Genomic DNA, 24,140 nt, shown 5'->3' with positions numbered 1-24,140 from the left:
TCTCTAACCTACACGCTCTAAAATATTGCCTTTTTTATTACTCACTAATCTCAAATCGAGCATCCCATCCTCGAATCTAGAAGTCATGAAAAGTAGTGCAGATTTTTCTCCATACAAACACTACCTTTCACAAAACGAACATTACACATTTATCTCTTTCATATCCCTGATATGCTTCTTTTAATAAAATCTATCTTCTGGCATGCCTGAAAACAACATATAGAATCAGTGCATATAAACGAACATTGAGAACTGTGCAGAAGAACTCTCAGAATTGAAAACCAAAACTAATAACCACAACCCAATATGATCTGTTTGTAAACTTTTCTCATCTTGTATTCCCTCACTCAAAATGAATCCAAAATGGTGATGTTTCAACTTATGGATATGGTACAGTGATTAAGAAGAGTGGATTGAAGATCAATGCCCGCAGTTCTCGAATCATACAGTCCTTCTGCGACAACCACATATGCTCCCGATGAAATAAAAACTACTTATCGGACTTCCAATAACTTTCTTTTGTATAAAGGCACAATAACAATTACTTCAAGAAATGTACATAATTGAACTCTCTTTGACAAAAAGTACACTAGAATACAATAAAAAGGTGCACTAAAAAGTTATTCACCCATGCAATGTTAAGTATTTAACAATTGCCACTGCTACTGTTACCAGCCAGTGCAGTATACCATCAAATGCATTATACAGGTTAACATCATGGGTTTAGAATCCAGGCAACTGATAGCCATCTTTTTTGTTTGGCTAAATAGGTCATAAACTAACAGCATCCCATTCATTCAAGCAAATTATGTACCTAATATGTACCTAATATGGCCATCATTCAGACACACTCCATAGTTCCACACACAACCCCCTCAATCACTTATCTATTATTACCTCTTCCATCAAGAACACCTATAACACTAACAATTTTAAAAGTGATAAGTTACAAAATATTCAAATAGGAGGAAAAGTAGTTGTGGTAACTTTTTGTTTTCCTAGCTTTGAAAGTAAAATTGTCTTAATTATCCAAACTTTCCCCACACACACTGTTTACTTTCTTTCTAAACTCAACAATCTCCTTCTTCATCATCTGCATTTCCATTTGTATATTCTGAAACATCCCTTTCATTTCTGCCAGATACTTCTTAATTGCATCCTTTTCCATGTCCTCATGTGGCAATCGAGCAATCCTCTTTCTCACTTGAATGACTTCTTCATCTGTTAAATACACAATTAAAAAATGTTATAAAACAAACACATAATTGAATTCAAAGTACTTTTACTAATAGCAGCCAAATGACTAACCTAACTAGTAAACCAAATAAAACATTTATCAAGAGTTGCAGGACATATTAAACATAAACGTATACTTAAATAATACACCACAACAGACAATGCATTACTAGATCAAGCAAAACCTGACACCAATTTACAGAACCAGAGGGAATCACTGCTATTAGCATCCTGGTATGTTTCTCCCTTTCCATCACACTCATGCTTACACTTATCTATGGCCTCAACCTAAGTTACAGTGAAAGACATCATTACATATAAGTACTTCACTCACATATTTCATTTTCATTATTATCTTCTTTACCACGCTAAGGCATACTGGAAACCATAATAGCCGGTCAAGTGGCACAGCGAGTACGCTTGCGAGTAGAGTGCTCGCTTTGACATCCGAGCATAGCTTGCTAACGCAGGTTCGAATCCCAGCAGGCCCAAACACATCCTTCCGAGGTCAATAAATGAGCACCACACACCATGGGTAATAATAAGCAGCACTCAGATACCTGAGGGTTTGTATCGCTATATAAATGCAAAATTATTATTATTATTATACTGTCCTCTATTACGTAGATCTCTGATGAACCAGAAGGACTCCAAATGCAGTGGGTCATAATTCAAGGGTGTTTATTCAAATGAAAGAAACATTCCTATCTGACCCCATCACTATAACAGAAGTTCCCTAACTTCTAAAACAAAAACTAAGGGTGTCCATCAAAGTCCCAAAAGAAATAGTCCTCAGACCGGATCCTAGTTAATTAACTGGCCCTACCACTTAAGAACATCTAACTAAAAAGAAAAGGCAGAGGCCTGAGCAATAGCCTCTGTCTGGACTTCTGCCTGGCCTAACTCGTAGATGACTTATTTTCAGTTTCAAAGTTCCTTTAGAATATAATGACACAGTTCAGTCTTTTTGTGGGTTCTGTTGATTCAAAATACAAATATCTTCTGTATTGTTTTCTCTTCCCCCTTGCAAAAGAAGAATTCTTCTTAGATGACTTTTCTTAAATTTCAACAAATGTTCAAATCCACCCAGGATCACTTTTAACACAGTTGTTTTAGGCCCACCCTTCATGGCCCTTGGACTTCCAGAGCCCTGTGACTATTTGGTAGGCATACAGGCTCTCAATAAACTTAATAGACGTAGGGCATCTGCTCGCTTGGGTATTGCACATTCCCGTAACCTAATTGGCTTTGCCGGTCGTGTTGGAGAGTGTTCATACTCCTTTCAATCTCACATAGGGCGTATGCCATCTGACTTAATCAGTTCCTCGTCCCTTTGACAGCTTTCCCAGCCTTGGCATAAAACACACGTATCCTTTTCACTCCGTTTTTCATAGAACTTGTGCATGTTCAGTTTTCTTACACTATTGTAATTTTGTCAGCTGCTCCAGCCTTGGGATAAAGTGCAATGGGAGTCGTTGTCCCCAACAGGGGAGTTACTCCCAGTGAGGTATATGATATGATATGATAGGTTATTTATAACATGCTTAATACCGAGAGGTTTCTAAGCCCGGACCAGGGTATCGAACCTGTGTTGCTTCGTGTCGTCTTGCTTCCAAGGCGAGCACATTACCCCTGAGCTATCCTCCAGAGACTTTACACTTGCCCAGGCCTCTAGGGAGGTTCTTGCTTAGCCAGCTCACCTGCCTAGCCTCAAAGGGGGTGGCTCCCCTCTGGGGAGAAGGGATGAATTGCCCATATTCATCACAGGTCATAGAAAGCCTTACAGGCCCAAATTAAGCAAGCGCCTTAACATTAGCCTTGTGACACTACTAAACCCAATGACTCCAATGCCCAGTGGGATTTACTGCTATTATGTTGGTGGCATGCTTCTCACACTTACATATGGCCTGAACCTAAGCTACGGTGAAACACATTATTAAATATAAGTACCTCCCACACATATATCACTTTAAATACTATCTTCTGTACCATTGTAAGGCATACCTAAAATCACAAGGCTGTCTATTGACATTTATTAGTGTGTAATACATTTTATATGAATATAAACAATAAACTTACATAATCCAGAACACCTCGAACTTCCTACTGGTGGCAGTACCTCTGCATCCTCATCCTGTATTTTCTCCTCTGTGGTCAAATGTTCTGCAAACCACTCCTGGCAGCTATCCAGTCTTATACTATCCAAAAACAATGCATGTAACACAACACCCAAAATTCTCTCATTGACCTCCCTTCTTAGAATGAAAACCTGGAACTCATTAACGTAACAAACAAGGTGGGATTCTTTCTATTTCATTGCTCATTGTGACAAGCAGCCAATAGAACAAGTATCTCAGCTGCTCTTAAACTATTGGACCAAAGGAACAGCATCATTTTGTAAGTTACGACTCTATGGAACAATTAAAACTGGTGCACTCTCGTCTCATCACCCTAACTGCCTTTCTTCCCTGAAATAAAACATCTTACTATTGTACACGATGGGAGATTCTGGTAATGAGACCTTAATTTCAGCTGAAGACCTCAATTCACAAGAAACTAACAGTGATCCTACTGGTAGAGCAGCAAGTGCAGTAGTTTTTGAATCGGTATCAACTTGGGGTTTCACCCTAAATTACCCAGGGTTATCCAGACGTGGACCCCTTGTTCAATGTGCTTAGAGAGGCACAGCTGCACCTCACTGATGAGGGCCGGCTAGGCTGAAAATCCTGTCTGAGGTTGCTGTTGGTACTTTTGTGGGCCCCAGGTAATTACCTCACAGTAATTTATTTTTGTTTATTACTATTAGCAAACTGGAATGCTTTCTGGGGGCGAATGGATGAAAAGATTGAATCTAAAATGTTGAATGCACGTTTAGTGTGCATTCGGCATGGTAGATTATATCGAAGCCAATAATACCGAACAAGGGAGCAGGGGATGCGGGCGCAGGGTCCCCCGCACCTCCAGTTCGGTATTATGGGCTACAGGGTTGTATTGTTGTCCCCTGCATGCATTAAAGGAAGTTACGGGGACAAAGAGGGAAAACCCCAAAAGATCGAATTACAAAATGCGGGCAAGTGAGCTCTGTAAATTTGGAATTTGATCTCTTGGGATACATTCCTTTAACCTACATCCTTTCTGGGGTGCTGCTAGTTTTATTTTACATTTGAGAAACACTGTGTTTGCTGCTTCTCACCTTAAAACAACTACACAACAAAATGGCCACCAGGTAAGTACTGAGAAGTGAACTACATGTAGACCCTTCACCCTTTCCATGGCAGCCATGGGGGGCAAAGGGCAGGACTGTAAGCATTTGTGTAGCTGGTGAGGCTTGAGGCAGCTGCAGGTAATTGGGGCTGGGGTTGGGCTGGGATGGATGTTGGCGGGGTGGTGGACATGGTGAAGGGCAGTGGGAAGAGGGCACTGGGCGCCCTACATGGAAGGGAAGATGGCTGCCTGCCTTCAGAGCTTCCTAATTGGCTTGAAGGCTCCATGACACCCCCTTCCAGGTGCTTATATAAATTAGTTTGCTTCCTTTCCTTGTGTACGGCTCAGTCATGAAATAAAAGCTTCTATGCATGCCTGTGCACAAGCTTCCAATGGTGGTTGGTATAGAGAGGGAAGTGAGGCAGCACCCTTCCACTTTTTGGGATGCCATGTATTCCACGGAAGCTGAAATCATTTGCAGTATCACGTGGAGGTGTTTCACTCACTGCATAATGAAATTGACATTTGCAAAAGTGCAGTTTGCATTTGATAAGATTGTTTGCTGGTGTCTGTGGTACCCTGCACAGTTCATGAACATGGGAGGAGCCAGCATTCAAGAGGGAGACCTGGTTGCCAATCATTGTGACTTCACATACTTGATTGTGCCATCTCACATTTCCTGCCAATGCTGTTTCAATCTGAGAGTGGGGTCAGAGTACTGATCCCTCACCTGCCTGAATTTTATACTAGGGAAAGTAAGGTGCGGAGGTAGACACTTTAGCTCTGACCATGTCTGCGTGTGTGCTGTCACCGGATTAGATTTAAGAGGAGAGGAGAACACTATCACTGCTGTGTCCCCTGAGCCAGCCAATGTAACTGTTAAAAAATGTGCCTGTGTGAGTGTGCCAGTGTATTTGTGTGATGTTATATGTGTGAATGAGAACAATTGTTAAAATCAGGGCACTCACATGTATGTGTAATATGTGTGTAATATGTATGTAATATGTTTGTGCATGTGTGGGAGTTTGTGAGTGATTGAGTATGCATTATCTGTGTGTGTTTGGATGGGTGAAGCCTGTTCATTCTCTTCTAGCCCTCCTCCAAGTTAAAGGGAATGCTTGCATAGATTGGTACATTCTGCAGGGACATGTTTTACTGATGCAATACTGGCATATATTGGACACAACCTGCATTGAAAATTTGTTATAAAGGCAATGCTGGCAAATATTGTTCCAAAGAAACGTGAACGTGGTTTCTTCCAGTGGCATGCTCGCATATATTGAGCAGAGACAGCTTGAATTTTTTTTACAGGGGAAAAATGGGCATACATTAGGAATAGACAACATAATTATATGTTCATAAGGTGGAAATGATTAACTATGTTTGGCTAATGGAGAACAGTCACAATGAAAAATAAACTTTGTTGTCGATAAAGCAGAAGGTACTCATGGTAACCATGCACTAGTGCAATATGTAATTTTAAGAAGGGAATAGTAATCGTTTTTTTTAACCAAAAAATACATTGTTTGGCTGAATAAAGTGGTTGAGTTTAATAAGATGTCACTGACAAGGTTGTATATTGTTATTGACCATTAGTACCTGGCGAGAGTCAAGCAGAAAGCAACACGCATTCCTATTGGCTCTCGCCGGGTCCTTATGCGGCCGAGAATCCTTCGATTCCCGGCTGGGATTCCAGCTGCCTTGTCCTCGGCGCCGGGGTGAGGGGCGTGGCAGCCCTTCTGCCAATGAGGAGGCTCAAAGCGTGGCCATCCCTGCTCCGAGCCTCGCCACGGCTGAGAGGCTGCCTTCTTCCGCTGCCGGGGACTCAGGTAAGCTTTTTTTTTCGTCCCTTCCCTCCCTCCTCCCTGCCCTCACAACCCCACTTACCCGCTTACACCTGCGTCCCCGATGGGGGACGATAGCAGCCTCCAGCAGTGTGGAGACTCGGAGCGGGCCCATTCCACCGGGGACGCCGGTACGGTTTTTTGTTTTTCTTTCTTCCCCTCCCTCCCAACCCCCACTTACCTTCTGCTTCTTTTTCTTTTTCGGGAGCGGACGCGGTGGGACCACTTGTGTTCCCAGCACGTCCGCTTCCGACGGCCACCATGGAAAGGGAAAATGGACTCTGTTTCCCTTTGCATGGCGGCCATTTTCTTGGTCGTTTTTTTTTTCTGTCCCGAAGCGCCACAGCGTTTCGGGACAGAAAAAAATGCTTTTAGTGCCCCGGCCACACAAATAATGCGGCCCGGGGTACTAATAGCACCGGGCCTATAACTATGGGCCTGAGTGGGTAATGCCCCCGCCGCTCGGGTCATATTGCTTAATTATAAGGCTGATTTAATTGTGAATGTGCCATTGTTTCCTACTACTCTGTAATAAAGGTTGTTTGATTCTGCAAGTGTGCATTTTTTACTTTATACATTCATCATAATATTGAGACTGTATTCATTTAAAAATCATTGTAAAGAATGGTTAGTATAAATAGTGATTGGATCAGATGGATAACAAATTATATATATTGGGCACAGTCAGCACGAAAGTGTTTTTATATAGTGGCATGCTGGCATATATTGGGCACATCCAACAATTAAATGTGTTCTTACAGTGGCATAGACATATAAATAAATAAATAGTTTAAAATGGGTCCCAAATAGCATGAGCATGGTTTCACAGTGGCAACACTGACATGTAGTGGGCGCAGTCAGCATGAAAGTGGGTTCTTATAGTACCAATCTAACATATAATGGACACAGCCAGTATGAACATGTGTTCTTACAGCGGCATGTTGGTATATATTGGGCACAATCAGCATGAACATGTGTTATATCTAGGCCGGAGTCAGCATAAAAATATTTTTACAGTGGCAATGTTGGAAATTATTGTTGGGCAATGGCAGCATGAACATTGGTTTTACATTGTAATGGTCGCATACATTCTTGGGTACTGGCAGCACGGAAATGTTATTTATATAGCAACATTGCCGTATGGGGCTGACTCAGTCTTCTGGGATTTTCTCTGCGCTCAGCCATCATCAAAATGTGTTTCAAAATACTCTTTATTGTTGATGACATGACATCTATTGCTGTTGTTCTTATGTGTTCTTCCAGAGAACAAGTTGCACATTGTATGGTTTTAGTCTCTTTTTCAGGAATGTAAGTTGTAAAATTAGCCCTTTTACCCCATTATTTCAAAAATGTTCATTTGAGGAGAACCTCTTGAACTCTTCTAAATGGTGAGGGCTTTTTCACTGTGCTCATTCACGTGGGCAAACTCGAGGAATATATTTACAACCCTTCACTTAAACAATTCACCATCCACAACTGCAGACTTCCTTTATTGCTAAGAAAATTGTTGTGGCTTGAATTCTTTGTCAAGACCGGAGGCGATCATTATGCTTCAACTTCCTGTATTTCTACTCTTCCAGCAGATTTATATCTTCACTTTTCCTTTTTTTCCCCTTTTTTAAAAAAAACCTCAAACCAGAAACTATCCAAAACAATTCACATCCCATGAACCCCAGTGTCTCTGGTAGTTTTCTGTCCATATCCTGTCTCTGGGCACTATGAGCCATACGGCGCAGCATTAAGGAATTGTGAGCCAATGTGTGCCGTGTTGCTTACACGCTTGTGTCTGTAGTGTGAGCTTTGAAATGAGGAGTGCTGCCGGGCATGTATGTATCCGACTCACCCTAGGGTACCTAGCTGCGGTCTGCGAGGTGTTTACAAGGGCTCCGGTGACCCGCAGCAGAAGCAAAGCAGCTTTGCCGGCTTCGTTTCTGTCTGCTCATTCGCACAAGAGTGTTGCATGTCCGGTGCGTGAGCCTAGGTGCTTGACTTGCAAATTTCGGATCCTCCACGCATATTAGCACAAGTGGTGAGCAAGGACACCGCTCTTCTCCCTGCCGCATGCCGGCTCATTTACCCAGCGAGCTTGTATTACTGGCACACACATCGAAGTGAGTACTCCAGTTCACTGAGTGCAGGTTGAAGAGAGCTGAAGAGAGAGGAGGTCAGATAGTGCTAATAGCAGTGTAATGAGCAGTTCTGAAACAAGCCCAATAAGTACAGGTACACCATAAAACTGTGTAATGAGTACCACCAAAGAGTGCACTCATAAGCAATATATAAATACAGAGCCCAATAGGCCCCCATGCCATTCAAGCTGCCCTGTCCAGGCAACCGGTCACAGATATATTAGATCCATATGATGCAGTCAGATGACGGGAGCGTGGGGAGCCCAGACCAGGTGTTCTCAGAGAAGGATTCTGAGCTGACACTCACCTTTAATAGAGTATTATGAGACTCGCTGGTCGATGCAGTGTCCCAAGGGGTGTACTTAATCCAAGATAATCTGGAAGCCCTTGAGTACTTAATTGGGTATTGCCTTAGGAGAGGTCCTGAAGGTGACAACAGCAGGTCCTCTGAACTGCCTATCAGTAATATAACGAATAAGGGGAGAAACCAGACCAGCAAGAGAAAGACCTCTTCGACTCCCCAGTTGCTGTCAAGGAGGAAAGAAAGAGAGCCTCCTGAAGCTGTCGACGCATTTGAAAAGCTGAAGGGTTCCTTCATGAGGCGTACAACCACGCCGAGCCTCCTACCCCCTTCCCCAAGGGTGCAAAATATAGGAGGTGATGACTCCTCACCATAGTCTGTGGTATCAGACTCTAGATCCTCCCAAAAGTCATGGGTGGGCGCATCAATAGAGGATGCAGAGGACAAGGTTATTATCGCCACCCAGGAGCGCAATAAGGTGAGGAGTGCAATAACCTACCTGCCAGTGGGGGGCAGGACATTGTTATGCTTACAAAGATGGCGTGCACTTTCAAACGATTCATGGCTACTGCCGACAGTGGCAGGCTTTCAGCCGGAGTTTATAGGTGTGCCAGTACAGAGAGCCTGACCACAGCACTTTGCTCAGGCGCGAGAAGATAGCGAACTCTTAGAGAGAGAGTTAAGTCAAGTAGTGAGCAAGAGTGCGATAGAATGCAGTGCCAGCCTTCATAAGCAACATGTTCCTGGTACACAGAAAAGAGAAAGTAAGACCAGTGATGAACCTGAAAGAGCTTCATGGATGGCTGGTCTATAGGCACTGAAAGAACTGCATGGATGGCTGGTCTATAGGCACTGAAAGAGCTGCAGGATGGCTGGTCTATAGGCACTTAAAGATGGAAGGAGTGCACCTCTTACGAGGCATCCTCTGGAAAGGGGAATGACTGGTGAGGTGGATCTGGGCTTTCATAAAAGTCATGAGACCAGCAATGGCAGCCATGTGGGAAAGGGGTATCTACATGATTGTCTACCTAGACAATATTCTCATGCTAGAGAACGACAAGTAGGTGCTCATTAAGCAGTTGCAATGGCTGTCTCAGCTGCTTTCATCCCTAGACTTTTTGATAAATCAGGAAAAGTCAGAGTTAGTTCCCAGGTAATGCTTGGAATTCCTGGGGTTTATAGTAGACACAACGAGAGTGACATTAGAGCTGCCAGCTCCCAAGATGAGAGCGATAAAGAAAGAGTTGAGAGCAGCGTTAGCGAAGACCATGATATTGCTACGAGCAATAGCAAGGATTGTCAGACTACTGGCAGCCTCCATTTAAGCCATCTTTCTGGGCCCCTTGCATTACAGATCTGGTATCTGCAGGAGGGCCTAGGGTACCACGAGTTAGTGCCCCTGTATCAGGAAGGGAGATTAGAACTGGAATGGTGACTTCAGAACATGGAAGCCTGGAATGGGAGGGTCATCTTCGGAGAAATCCCAGAACTCGTCATAGAGTCTGATTCCAGCAGAGCAGTCTGGGGAGCAAGGTGCAGCCATCTGGGGACAGGTGGCAGATGGTTGCAGGAGGAGCTATCCCTCCACATCAATTGCCTGGAACTGCTCACAGGCTCTTTCACGAAAAAAGCTTTTGTGAAGGACAAAGTGGAGTGTTGCATCCAGATCAGGATAGACAACACCTCTGCAGTTCGTTACACCAATGACCTGGGGGGTACGTGGTCACGGATGTTAGTGGAACTGATGAAGGGCTTCTGGCATTACTGCCTTGACTGGAAGATCTTGGTTACAGCAGAGTATATCCCAGGAGTGCAGAACGTGGTGGCGGACTGGAAATCCTGGTAATGGCACAACACCAGCGATTGGATGCTGCACAGGGAGGTCTTCACCAAGAAAGCAGCCCTCTGGAGTCCCCCGGACATTGACCTGTTTGCGTCCAGGTTGAACAGCAAGTTCTTCAGCTGAAGGCTCGATCCGGAAGCACAAGGGGCGGACACTTTTCTTCAAGAGTGGTGAAGCGCAGCACACTACTCTTTTCCCCCTTCATGATGTTAGCAAGGGCTTTGGCGAAAATCAGGAGGGAGGAAGCTGAAGTCATCATAGTAGCCCCGAACTAGAAGTCGCAAGCATGGTTTCCAGTTCTGATGCAACCTTTGGATTTCCCATAAGCGCTTTCTATCAGGGTGGATCTCCTGTTGGACCTGCCAGGGAGTTATCCTCTGATGAGGACGGGACAACTACCTCTGCTAGCATGCAGGGTATCGGGAGCAGATAGGCCCTCCTGGCCATTTGAGGAAGGGCTGTGGATTTTATCAAGCAACACTGGGCCCCTTCTGTGCTCAGGCGTTATGAAACAGCATGGAGGAGATGGTGCCTATGGTGCAGCCAGCTCAACCTTTATCTTGTTTCAGCCCCTTTAGTACAAGTGCTCAAATTTTTAGCATTCTTAGCCAGAGGAGGAGAAGCCTGTTGGACTGCAGGGGTGTACCGATCTGCTATCTCAGCAGTACACGATCCATTGGATGGGGCCCCAATTGAGGAGCATCTGGCAGTGTACAATTGCTGCGGGGCATTAAGGTTAGTAGGCCCCCATTCCTAAGTTTGCGCAACTATGCAATGTCAATGCAGTCTTGTGGCTTGTTTGTAAGCTGGCCGCGTAACAGGGATTTGTCTGACCTGCAGCTTTCAGGTAAGCTAGCGATGCGGTTTTGTCTAGTGTCCTGTAGAAGAGTCTTGGATGTTAAGGCACTCGAAGTGGACAAGAAGACTTTCGGTCCAGAAGGGTTGACTTTTTCCATTGCAGTTATTATCTCATAGCCCTATTTTCTGGGGCAGCTGAAACTGTGCTTTGCCAAGTGTATGAAAAGAATATGAAACCAGGACGGACGAAGTGGGTCCGGCAGGCGTATTTCAACTGCTCATCATGCGAAGGAAACCGTTCAGGGTGGTGGTAGAAGCGACTATAGCCCGATGGGTGCGAGAAATCATGTCCTTAGCGGGCATGGATCTGACACGGTTTGGAGTGCATTCAATTATGGCCATCATGGCCTCCAAGGCATTTGGAGCCGGAGCGAACCTTCAGGACATATTGAAGCCAGAGGATTGGTCCAACGACACCATGTTTAAGACCTTCTAGTTCAAACCAATAGCGAGCGTGGCAGTGACAGTGGTGAGTAGCTTTGAACAAGCATAATGCTCGCCTATGGTCTTGACATACAATAAAGATTATCCCTTCTATAGTGCAGGGAGTCTTGATTCTATTAAAGACACAGAGGCAAGCATTATCCCACCCAGAGCTACAAGGCAATGTTTATCTGTGCTGAGATCATATTTTTTGTTTGTGTATGGTACATTGTGTCTTACTACACTCCCTAATGCATGTGTTTTCTGACAGGGGATGATCAGAATATGGGCTTAGAGCCAATGGATGGAGATGGCACTGTGTCACGGATGAGGTAGCTGGTGTCGGCCATAGGAGGACCCCTGTCCAGGAGTGGTACCAGTTCAGCAACGGCCGAGACAGTCGTTGTTAGATTTCTGTTGGTTTTCTGTTTTGTTTTGCCGCATGTCAGTTGCAGGGCATCAAACGAAGAGGAAAGGACCTTGACAGGAAATGGCTCATAGGGCCAAGAGACAGGATATGGACAGAGGACTACCAGAGACACTGGGGTTCATGGGATATGAGTTTTTGTTGGGATATTTTCTGATTTGAAGTTGAAAAGAAAAATGTTATTTAAATCTGCTGGAAGAGTAGAAATAAAGGAAGTTGAAGCATAATTCTCGCCTTGGTGTCAAGACTCGCTGCACTATAGCAGGGGTAATCTTTATTACACCATAGGAATTACCTTGTTTTTCTGTATGTGGAAGTTTAATCTTGACAGAATGCCAATGTCTTGAACTATCTACTAAGATTATGCTTAGGGGTGAAACCAGCTATCAGGGATGGGCAAACTGACCCACATAAAAGATGCAAGACTATCTAAACAATACAGGTTCCTCTTCGCTCAAAAGACTCAAACCATTTGGACTTGAGGCCCAAAAACTTTGAACTGGAATTTCAGCCACTCGTATAGATATGACTATTTGATGGTTTGGCTCGTGATCTTTCTCCTTCTGTCATGGCTTGACAGGCTGATGAAGGATCGTCTGGAGTGTTGCCCATACAATACCAGAGGTTAGGATTAATTCCAAACCTTCCAGCCATCACCTCTTTTGTTTTGCATAAGTCACCCTGAGTGGGACGGGTATGTCCAGACATGGGCCCAGAGGCTGCTGGGCCTAGAGATGCAAGCTACTCCTCACTGATGACGTCCATTGAGGCCAAAACATGTTTGGGGATGCTTGTGGTCTCGTGTAGATGAGATACAACCTAGCAGTTCGGGCTGGACTGCTTCTTTTGGAGTGAGACCAAGCATATATGATCTTTCTCCTTCTGTAATGGCTTGGCAGGCCAAAGAACGATGGTCTGGAGGGTTGTCAAGAGCCGTTCCAGTGGTTATGATTAATTCAAAACCTTCCAGCCAGCACCTCTTTTGTTTTGCATGACTCATCTCAAATACAGTGTGTTCGTAATGCTGAATTCTAGTATACTTAACTAGTGTCCTTGAATTCAGTGTTACTGGTGGCAATGTACATAACATAACAGGGACATGAAAATGAATGAAAATGAAGAAAGCACAAAGGATGCGCTTTTTTCATTTAAGTTCATTTTTAGAAATGTGCAGGTCAACTTATGCACAAGGTGACCCGCACATTTAAGTGTGGCAGCGAGAGAGTGCAAATGAAGCGCTGACCAGCCCTGTTGCATACATTAGCAGTGGACAGTTCCATATCTCCTTCGCATCTCAGCACTATTCAGGCCCAATTTATCTCTGATATATGCGGACACAGACTTTCGAGATGATGTTTTTACTATAATGACTAGGTGGCTTCTTGACATTCAACGGGGTCATGTACTGGCCCTCGCGACAGACGGAATGTGGGGCATATGTTGCATGGCTGAGCATCCACTGTACCTTGTGTACCCTTCAAAGACTTCGTCTCAGGGTTCATACCTGGTGTGTGCCTTATCAATTTGGTAAACACCTAATCAACTGGATGACCCCTAATGTTTTTATGTGCTCTATTTTCCTTTAAATAAATAATGTAATGAGAAGGTCACCGCAGCCCTCTATCTTCAGTGCTGACGTCACAGGCCAGCAGTCAAGGAAACAAAAGCAATGCAGTGGAATCATGTTACCCTTAATTGGGAAGAACTGGGGTACACAGTCCAGTAGTTGCTACTGTTGCGAAAACCGAAAACTGCAGTAGCTTGCTAAAAGATCCAGGTCAGAGTGCTAGTGAATTCAGAAATGCAGTAATGCACAGTAACATCCCCAGAGCCCACTCACTGTGACATTGGGTATTGTATTACAATGAAGGGTTCATTGTGTCATCCGATTTTATAAATGTTGATTATACCTACGATTATTGTACATTTAATTCCAAAACATGACACCGGGACCCATGGAAGCCTATAGTACATCCTTGTTTGAAAGTCTTGTTTGTTTGAAAGTCTTATTGCCGCTGATAAAGGTAAATGTCCGTAGACAGTGGGTCAAATAGTCAGGATGATGTGTTTTTAGCAAGACACCTCACAATGAACACCCCTAACCCCTAGGATTCCTAGCCCTCTCCTCTCCCATCCCATTTCTGGCCGAGCACTCTACAATGCATTCCCCAGGCAGTGGGAATCAACCCTCTAAAGGTAAACCACTGATGTGGCATGGTGGCACTTCAGATACAAACATGTAACCATTGTGTGGAGAACGGGCAGGTGCCCAGCCAAGACATGCACAAGAAGTCAGCAGACAATCTCACCATGTGGAGGAAAATCCTAATGTTCAGCAAGTCCAGCTGATTGGTGCACCCTCAAGTGGAGCCTGCCACTCCTTTACCAATTACCCCAGAGCCGCCAGTCTCTTATCAGCACCCTGCCCATCAGTGCTGACTGTCCACCCAGCATACAAGACACTGCCCAGGAGGATTACATACATACTCGGTCCAGCATGTATATATATATTTATAAGAGATCAATATCGTAATATCTTTATGAATCGATATCTGCAAATAACACAAGAAACAAAATGGTTCTGTCAATGCATGTTGATACATTGGGTTTAAGGTACATCTAGATTTGTGGGGAAATGAAAAAAGGTCATGCCAATTGACAATACTACACATTACTAAACACTATTAAACACATTACGTTACTACTATCTACAGGCATACTATACGTTTATGCATATGGTAGACGAGATGAATGGTTTAAAGATGCTACCTGCTCGTTGCAAGATGCTTGAAAGCACAAGCCCAATTAGCCCCATCATTGAATGTATGTGCGCTTGTGGCAGATGGGAAATGAAAAAGGTCACACAGACAGACCCAATCCAAATCCTTGGATTACCTGACATCTGATTGCACTGCTCGATCATCTTGGGCATCTACCAGGCCCTCATCACTGATATAGAGACCATTTGTTTTAACCATTGTTCCATGACACATATTCACCAGTTTAAAACATCATTTATAAGTCTGCCCCAGACCAAAATCCCTACTAAAAAGGCCCAATCTATAGCCTGGTAGTCCTAAACTGGTCACTGGCTCATTCACTCCGGGATTACCGATTACATAAGGAACACTCTCTGTTAGCTCATAACCTTGTTTCATCCCATTATGAATCCACATTGGAGGATCAACTTAGTGTGCATGTTGACATTTGACAATGGCGTTTAATAGCAGTCTAAACTCACTTATTGATCTCATCGATTCTGACACAGTCCCATTCTCAAGTGCTTCCATAAAAACCTTCAGTAGTTGAGGAACCAGCGGATCAGAGTACCTCATGAAGAATCTCAACAGAAATACTCCCCTTCATGTTTCTTGTCCACACTCTTATTTGACAGTGCACATTTCCTATCCATACCACCATCAGCACATTGTGTGCTTCAGTATTATCTATCCTGACATGTTAGATACACAGATGCCAGAAGCTATGTCAGCACTGGCAACTTTATTTTGGACATTTGCAGTTTGAACTATATCTTGTCGTCAGATCTACCAAATCTGTCTCTGGCTTCCCATTAATATCGTCCTGCAGCCTATCATGGACATCCATTACTTATAAGTCAAAATGTGCTTGCCTTGATTTTCTTGGTGAGCCCTTTTTCAGATTTGAAAGGCCTCCCAGAGGGTATCCTCAACACGCCCTCATTATATTGAAAAGAGTTGACTCTATGCTCCCTAATCATAGATTTAAAGTCTTTATCTGTTCGCACCTTCACCATCAACCTGAGGTTTGCTATCGGAAAAGTCCTCTTTCTACCACCAACTGTGCTAATAATGCTGAATAATCATAAACTGTCCGGTCTAGGTAGTCTCATTTGACATACTGTGATAGATCTTCTTCCAAGGTGAACATGAAGTTTATATAAGACTATGGGCCTCATTACGACCCTGGCGCTAACGGGTTAACGGCGCCGTAAAAGGCTGCAGCGCCGTTAACCCATTAGCGCCTGATTACGAGGTCCCTTTGCGGGACCTGACCTTAACGGCTGGTCTACACCAGCAGGTAAAGTAGGGACCCGCAAAGGGACCTTGGTGCTAGGTACGGTACCGCAATTTGCGCTGTACTTAGCGCCTTCCCCATTCCCATTGAGCCCTATTGGGCAAAAATGGGAATGGGGAAGGGCCATGGAGGAAGGGGGAATTACCGCCCTGCCAACCTTGTAATGGAGTGGTAATTCCCCCTTTCTCCATGGCGGAGACGGTAAGTTACCGGCATGGACCATGGTGCTATTAGCACCATGGTTTTCCGCCTGGGTCGTAATGAGGCCCTATGAGTCATAAAAATAAGTAATATAACCTGAGTGGAGGGGGGGGCATTACCAGTGAGGTAATGCCTCGGGGCATAGGTTTCACTTGGGATTTAACGTTAGGGATTGGATTGAGTCTGTCTGTGTGCCCTGACCTGTAATACACCCTGCAAGGGTTGTATTGCTATTAGTACCCTGGCACATTGTACCGGGGTACAAACAGTGTTTTTCTCAAGTTTATAAACGGTGTGTTTGCCATTTCTCAACTTGAGAAAAAACTACAAATCAAGATAATTGCCATAGAAAGGGTGGAAGGGAACTACATGTAGTCATTTCTCCCTTTCCCTGGCGGTCATTGCTGTGACGTGGACGCGCCAGGCACCAACGAAGGACGAGGCAGTGCCAGTTAAGTGGGGTGGGGCTGGGGCGGTTTGGAGATGTGAAAAAAGGGGTGGGGTGGGGGAAGGGGACACATGGAGCACATTTACCTGATTCCCGGTGAGGGAAGCTGGCGACCTCTAGCTCTGAGGAGGCTCAGAGCGCGGGATTTACTGTGTGGTAAAGCCCCTGATCTGAGCCACCTGATTGGCTGGGAGGTCACCACACCGCCCTCGCTGGGTACTAATGCAGAATAGAATGATGATCAATTCATACCCACGTATTGTCAGTGGTACACTTATGCATTTTAATCTACCCATGCACCCAGGATGCAGTACAAATCCCTTCCTATCAGGAAATGATCCAGTTGCTTTAGCAACAGTGTCAATATGGTCAAGAAGAACTACAAATCATATTTTTTGTGTCATGAAAATTAATCAAGAAGTGCGGCTGATTCAATAATAATCTGTCTTCTAGCGCATACCTGCCCAGTGAATCCACAGAAACCTGTTTCACGAATACTGGCAGTTGAGAAACTCAAGCTCACCATTAGCCCTGCTCATTTGTTCTGCATCTTGGTTCATGCAATGTTGAAGCTGCTTGCTTTGGTGTACATGAAAGTGTTCATATACAACACACGGGTGTATATGAACACTTTCATTTACACCAAACAAGGCAGCTTGTGGCACTCGTCCAGTCTAATGCCACCAAAAGGCTAGAGTAGTTATGCGCTATTTTAGTGCACATATTAAACTGGAGAAGTGCCACAAGAATACCCTTCCAAAAAGCCAGATTATGCACGTGGCAGTTGCTAGCTTGGTTTCCAACCCATCATAGCAACCGCTACATGTATTCCGAAAGTGGCGCTTTTCTTCCTACTTTGGAAGATTGCGCCACCTTCAGAATATGTCTTAAGTACCAAAAAGGTTGTTAAGCCTTTTAACGTCCTTTTCAGTACTTAACACCTTGATGAGAATAGGGTCCTCAGTGCCTATAAGTTGTGGAAGTGGCCCCAAGGGCTGCCCCAAGATAAATAAAAGAGACCAACTACCACAATCTCACCTGCTACAAGAACGCAGACGACACCCAGATCATCCTTAAAGTCCCAAAATGTCCCGCTTACAACCATCCAGACCTGTCATCATGCCTCTCGTATATTGACTAGTGGATGACAATCAACCACCTCATCCAAAATCCTGGGAAAATGGGAATCCTAATCTGTGGAAAAACAGCGGTCCTTCCCCAACCGATTCCCTGGCCGCAATCCTTAGGCCCCCCCACCCCCTGGCACCTTCCACCTCGGTGAAAATCTTCGATGAACCCTGGACACTGATGTATGCCTTTCCCATCACATGAACTCTGTATCCAGAACCTGTTTCTTCCATTTACTTATCCTCAGATGTATTTTCCCATACATCACTTATCCTCACTGTTTCTCCGCCATCATCTCCATCATCCTTTCCCGCTTAGACTTTGCAAACTTCCTTTACCTAGGCAAACCAGCGTTTCAGCTAATGAAACTGCAAATAATCAAAAACGCTTTGGCCCGTCTGATCATTAACTTACCTCCCAGAGAACACATCAGCCCTACACTAAGAGTCCTACATTGGCTCCCTATTGGTCGACACACTACCTTTAAAGCCATGCGCATCACTCACAGGGCCATCCACAGCACCGGCCCGGAAATTCTCCAAGACAAAGTCACTCGCTACCACCCCCCAAGGACACTCAGATCTGGCACAGCATCTCTCCTAGTTGTCCCATATTACAACTCCCCAGACTGGGCAGATCCTCTTTCTCCGTCCAAGCGCCTATCATCTTGAACTCCCTACCCCTGAACATCCGCATTATCAACAATCATTTGGAATTCAGAAATGCCACCAAACCTGGCTCTTCCCTACCTCCACTTGAAACCCTCGCACACTCTATACTGTCGATAGGCACACCGAAACATAGACTCAAACCAAACAACACTCCTCTACACCAATACCCCCCGGATGCCGGCAGCATTCACAGCTGCCCACCTTGATAAACTCTCGTCCTCCCCAGATCCCATTAATGGCAGATGATCATATATCACCCCTTGTTCCTCAAGGCCCCTCTCCCACTTCTCAGACTTTCATTCCAGGGAGACTACGACTAGAGAGACCAGCTAATCACATTGGAGCAAGAATGGCCGAAACTCCATCCAAGCTTAGGGTATGTATACCTTGCACCACGTCTGTGGACACAGGCCACAGCCACCAATCCATGCACCCTAGAATGCAGCTATGGCTATGCTATTCTGGTCTAGCAGCTCACATGCCCATCCACACTGAAACCCCTGCCGTACCTCATCACCTCTGCCATTTGTATACAGTGACAACCTACAAACAATTTTGGTCTAGCTGGGCACACATCGAATCTCTGGCACTAGCATTCTATCCTAAACCATCAACAGCACCTGGCCACATGCCTGACCTCTGGGCTGCTTACTGGAGCCTAGCCAGACCACCTGTGTCCTAACCTGGCAAAAAACACACATGCATTTTTTAATTTAACTCTTAGAACCTCCCACACATGGTGTGCGGTCACTGAGGGCGTTCCAACCACAAAGCACATTCAGGCCATACAAATGAGGAAAGGGCGTGGTATAAATGACAAATACAATACAATACAATACTACTCTATAGGGGCCACTGACACCAGGGTCTACGTATGGGAACACACTAAACAGAGAGTGTGACAACACTGACTAAATCCAAACGGTATGTGGCATCAACCATAGGTTTCGGTGTATATTGTTAATAGGACCACTTTCGTCAGGACCAAGGAATGACGACCCTGTGATTTGGCAAAAGAAAGCGTGTGCTACTTGCAAGGTAACCATGCTAGATCAGATTGGTTTGCGAAAGTCTCGAAACCATGCTTAGTCTGTCATCGTAGCTTTACAACAAATACACGGCACATTGAGATGGCTGACGTCACCATCAGCACTATTGCGGTTAGGGTGCCACAATAGAAATGGCCTGAGTGTCCACCATCTTTAAAATGGATAAACCACTGTAAATTATAGAAGCTGCCACATGCAGCTGTTATCACAGATATGGCAGACTAGTGCAAGAAAATTATTAAAATGAATAAAAACGCCTCTGTCTGAAAACAATACAGACAAAATACATCAGAAGAAAAGAAAAGGTGCCACATAAAACAACCAACATTAAATGATAAAGACACGTGATGGGCCAGGGGCAAAAGACCCTGTGCTGCAGCTGTTTATAATGGTGGGGTTAATTGATCGTTAAGGCCTCTCACATGTGTGTTCATCCTGTGGATCCAACATTTTTCCTTCATTAAAAGGGCACATTGGATATTGGGCACATTCTTCACCACATCGATAAGCCAACAGCTCAAATATATATTTTTACAGCGGATGCTTGAACGGTGTTCTGATATGCGGACATGTACTGCCCACATAGTTTGACCCTTGTACCTCAGACCACATGGGCACTCTATGCAGTAGACCACCTTTCGTGGTCTTACAATTTGTTAGACTCCTAAGGAGCCACTGTCTCTCACCAACTATTAAGGAGTTGATTGTTTTAGTTAGTTTGCATACTGTGCAAGTGGCGAAAGAAAAATACCAATTTATGGGATGGAGGTCCCAATTGGAAAAGACGGACTGTGATTCCTTAAATTGCAAGTGCACAAGATAGTCCCTCAAATTCTTGGAGTGTTTTGAATGCAAACAATGGGGCATGTTTATTTGGCATATTCAGTTGTATCCGAGACCAATACTTCTTTACCATTTTTTGGGTTGGAATATATTGATATTATGTGTGAATACATAAACCAATTCGTCTTGTTTCTTTTCCCTGATCTTAGGGGTAAGAAGTCACTCCCTGGGGGTAAAACATGCCCTTTTTATAGAATGTGATATCAGTTTCTTAGGATACCGAGTTGCTTTGAGCTGCTTACTGAGCTTGTTTTCATCGTTATAGCAGTCTTGTATTGTGGTCCAATTGCGACATAGTCGCAAAAACTGCCCAAGTGGTAACATTTCTTTCACACTCCTGGGGTGAAAGCTATCAAATTGTAAAAGAAAATTTCTGTCCCTCGATTTTTTGTATAATGAGAAACCCAAGGAGCCCTGATTGTTCTTGTTAATTAGATCTAAAACATTAATCTAGTCTCTGCTGGACTCTATTGTGAATTTAATGCTGTGATTACATACATTTATCCAGCCAAAGAATTCAAAGATAGTTTCCTCAGTAGCTGACCAGATGGATACTATGTCATCAATATAGTGCCACCAGATTTTAATCATCGGTTGAAATGGATTTGTCGCAGAAAGAACAAATTGTTCTTCGAAGGATGGCAAATAAAGAATGGCTAAACTCGGCGCAAAGACTGCCGCCATTGTAGTCCTTTGTGTTTGAAGATAGAATTGATTATTGAAAGTGAAAATGTTATTTTGAAGGGCTATGGATATAAGTTTGATAATAAACTCAATAGGGCCATGATGTCGTATGTTGCCTTGCATAAGATGTTCCCTGACACATTGTATACCTTCATCTTGCATAATGCTTGTGTATAGTGATTTCATATCCAAAGTCACCAATATATTCAATTTGTGATCAAAGGGCATGCCTTCAGACAGCTGAATGACTGACATGGTGTCCTTGAGGTATGTCTGTGTAAGTTGGCTGAGAGGTTATAGAAATAGATCTACAAACTTGCAGATGGGCCTAAAATAGATTCACATTCAGCCACTATTGGTCGACCCAGAGGTGTAATGGGGTCCTTATGAATTTTCAGAATAGCATAAAACGATGGAGTACACTTGTCTTTAGTGATCCACTACCTTTACTCTGTTCAATATTATCTCCGAAATGTCCTGTCTTATCTCAGGGATGCAGTCTTTCCTCAAAGTTGTGTAGCTTTCTGTGCCATTAAGTAGGTCCATTACCATGTTTCATCATACTGTGAGAGATTGAAAACCACAATACCCTCACCCTTATCTGCTGGTTATAGAACCAACTGTGAGTCTGAGGTCAGGGATTTTAATGCTGCTCTTTTGTTGTTGGAAATGTTGGAAAAGTTGTGTCTAGTATGTTGGATTTTGGTCATCAAGATGTTAAGAGCTTTCAAAATGCATTTTTCAAATGTAATAATGTCTCTGGAAACTTGATTGTCTAATGGTGTGAAAGTAGACATTTTGCAGATACCTAACTCTTCCACCCTGGATAGAGATTCATGGTGTTTAAAGAAAGATTTAAGTCTCACTTTCTGAAAATAATCTCTGCATTTCCATGGAGAACCAGTCTGTAGGGTTCCTGGGAACAAATCCTAGCCCCTTAGATAGTACCTTCTATTGTATCATAGACAATGAATGCCCAAACAAATTGAAAATCAGAAGTGATAAAGTTGCTTCCAGGCCTATCCAGATGACACAGTGCTTACTGCATGCACACCAAGGGCCCTACAAAAGCGAATTAATTAATACACTCTATTCATGAACAACTTCGAAATGAAGGTCAGTTTGGCAATGTCTGCCATTATGGTATGTGGTAGAGTCAAGAAATCAATCAAAATGGCCAAGATGTTAAGCAACGGGTGCATTATTCCACGGGTTTCGGGATTTGAGTACTTGGGGGTCCACTTTTGGTCAGACCTAATGGGAGATGACCACATTATGAAGCAGGCTTTAAGAATTAAACAAATGTTAGGGGGAGTTACTCGCTGCACGACCATGTGTAAATGCCAACCCCTTAACATGATTCTTAGTGTGTACTATATACAAACAAAAGCAGGCATTAAACATGGTGCATCACTATGGGGTTTATCTAACATTGCCAATAAGGAATGGCACTGTCAGAATCCCCTGGCTTCAAGACATTAAAACAAGTTTAGCTGTATCAATGCACAAGCATTTTTGTCTTTACCTTTATGGACACGTCATTGCAGGAAATGTTTAAAGTATCTTTAATCTCCCACATCAAAGACACAAGTGAGTCTAGAGAGCTTTCAACCAATTGTAATCACACATATTTATTTATTGTGCATGTTTAAGGCGCTTATACATCAAGTAAATTGTGTTTCAAAGCACCTACAGGGCAACAGGGAGGGAACATGGAAATGACATCAAATATAACAATGACAGATGGAGGTGGTACTACTAGTCCTTATGAGCATTCAGAACATGCAAGTGCAGAGATGGAGGCTGTTGAGGAGAGGGGTTAAGTGTTAGGAGTACCACGGGGGAAGTGCAGGGAGTAGGCAGCTGGTAAGTGACTTGGTGAGAGTGGTCAACTACTAATAAATAATTAAGTGCAGCCCTGTGATAGCACAGGCCAGTGGATGCTATGGCCAGTGCTGGGAGCGGGTGGAGGCTGAAGGCGATTGGGTGTGCTAGACCAGGACCCAGGCAATCTCACCAATCTCAGCAGCTGTGGTAATTAGCAGAGGAGGGAGCGAGGGAGCGAGAAAAGGAGGAGGTGAAAAGGAAGGTCTTGAGGAGCTTCGAGAATTTGAGGAGATCCGGCTCAAGATGAAGAGGAAAGGGGATGTTGTTCCGTAGCAGGGAGCCAACTGAGGAAAGAGATCAGCCACCAGGTTGCTGTTTAGCGAAGCGCTTGATACACCGAGATTTGGTGCCAGAGGAACAGAAAGATCTGGAGGGAGGGTATTCAGTAAGAGTCTGTTGTAGATGGCGTGATCCCCCACCCCAGACAGCCTTATGGATGATGCAGAGGGATTTTAATTTGATCCTTGCAGTAACCGGGAGCCAGTGGAGAGATTTTAGGGCTGGAGAGATGTGGTCCCTGGGCTTGAGGCCAAGGATAAATCTTGCAGCCCTAATGTGGATTAGCTGTAGCGGCTGTAGAGAAGAAGAGGGTAGATTATGGAAGAGGCTATTGCAGTAGTCTAGACAGAACCAGACTTCCAGAGACATTGAGCTTCTGGGGAAAGTGAGGAAAGGAAGGATTCCTTTCAGGGGGATGGTTGAAAGTGGGCCTTCTTGGCAAGGTCCTGAACGTGAGGGAGGAAGGAAATAGAGGATTTGAAGATGACTCAAAGGTTTCTTGCTTACCATGAAGGAGAAGTGGGAGAGCCTGTAGATGGTGTCCAGAGTGAGGGGGAAGAAAGAGGGAGCAGGAGTCCCAATTGGAAGGGTCTCAATCTTGCTGGCATTGAGGCAGAAATCATTGGAGG

This window comes from Ambystoma mexicanum, chromosome 5p (assembly GCF_040938575.1).
Source record: "Ambystoma mexicanum isolate Mex_15411 chromosome 5p, UKY_AmexF1_1, whole genome shotgun sequence".
NCBI classification, from domain to species: domain Eukaryota; kingdom Metazoa; phylum Chordata; class Amphibia; order Caudata; family Ambystomatidae; genus Ambystoma; species Ambystoma mexicanum.
This window is presented reverse-complemented; position numbering follows the sequence as displayed.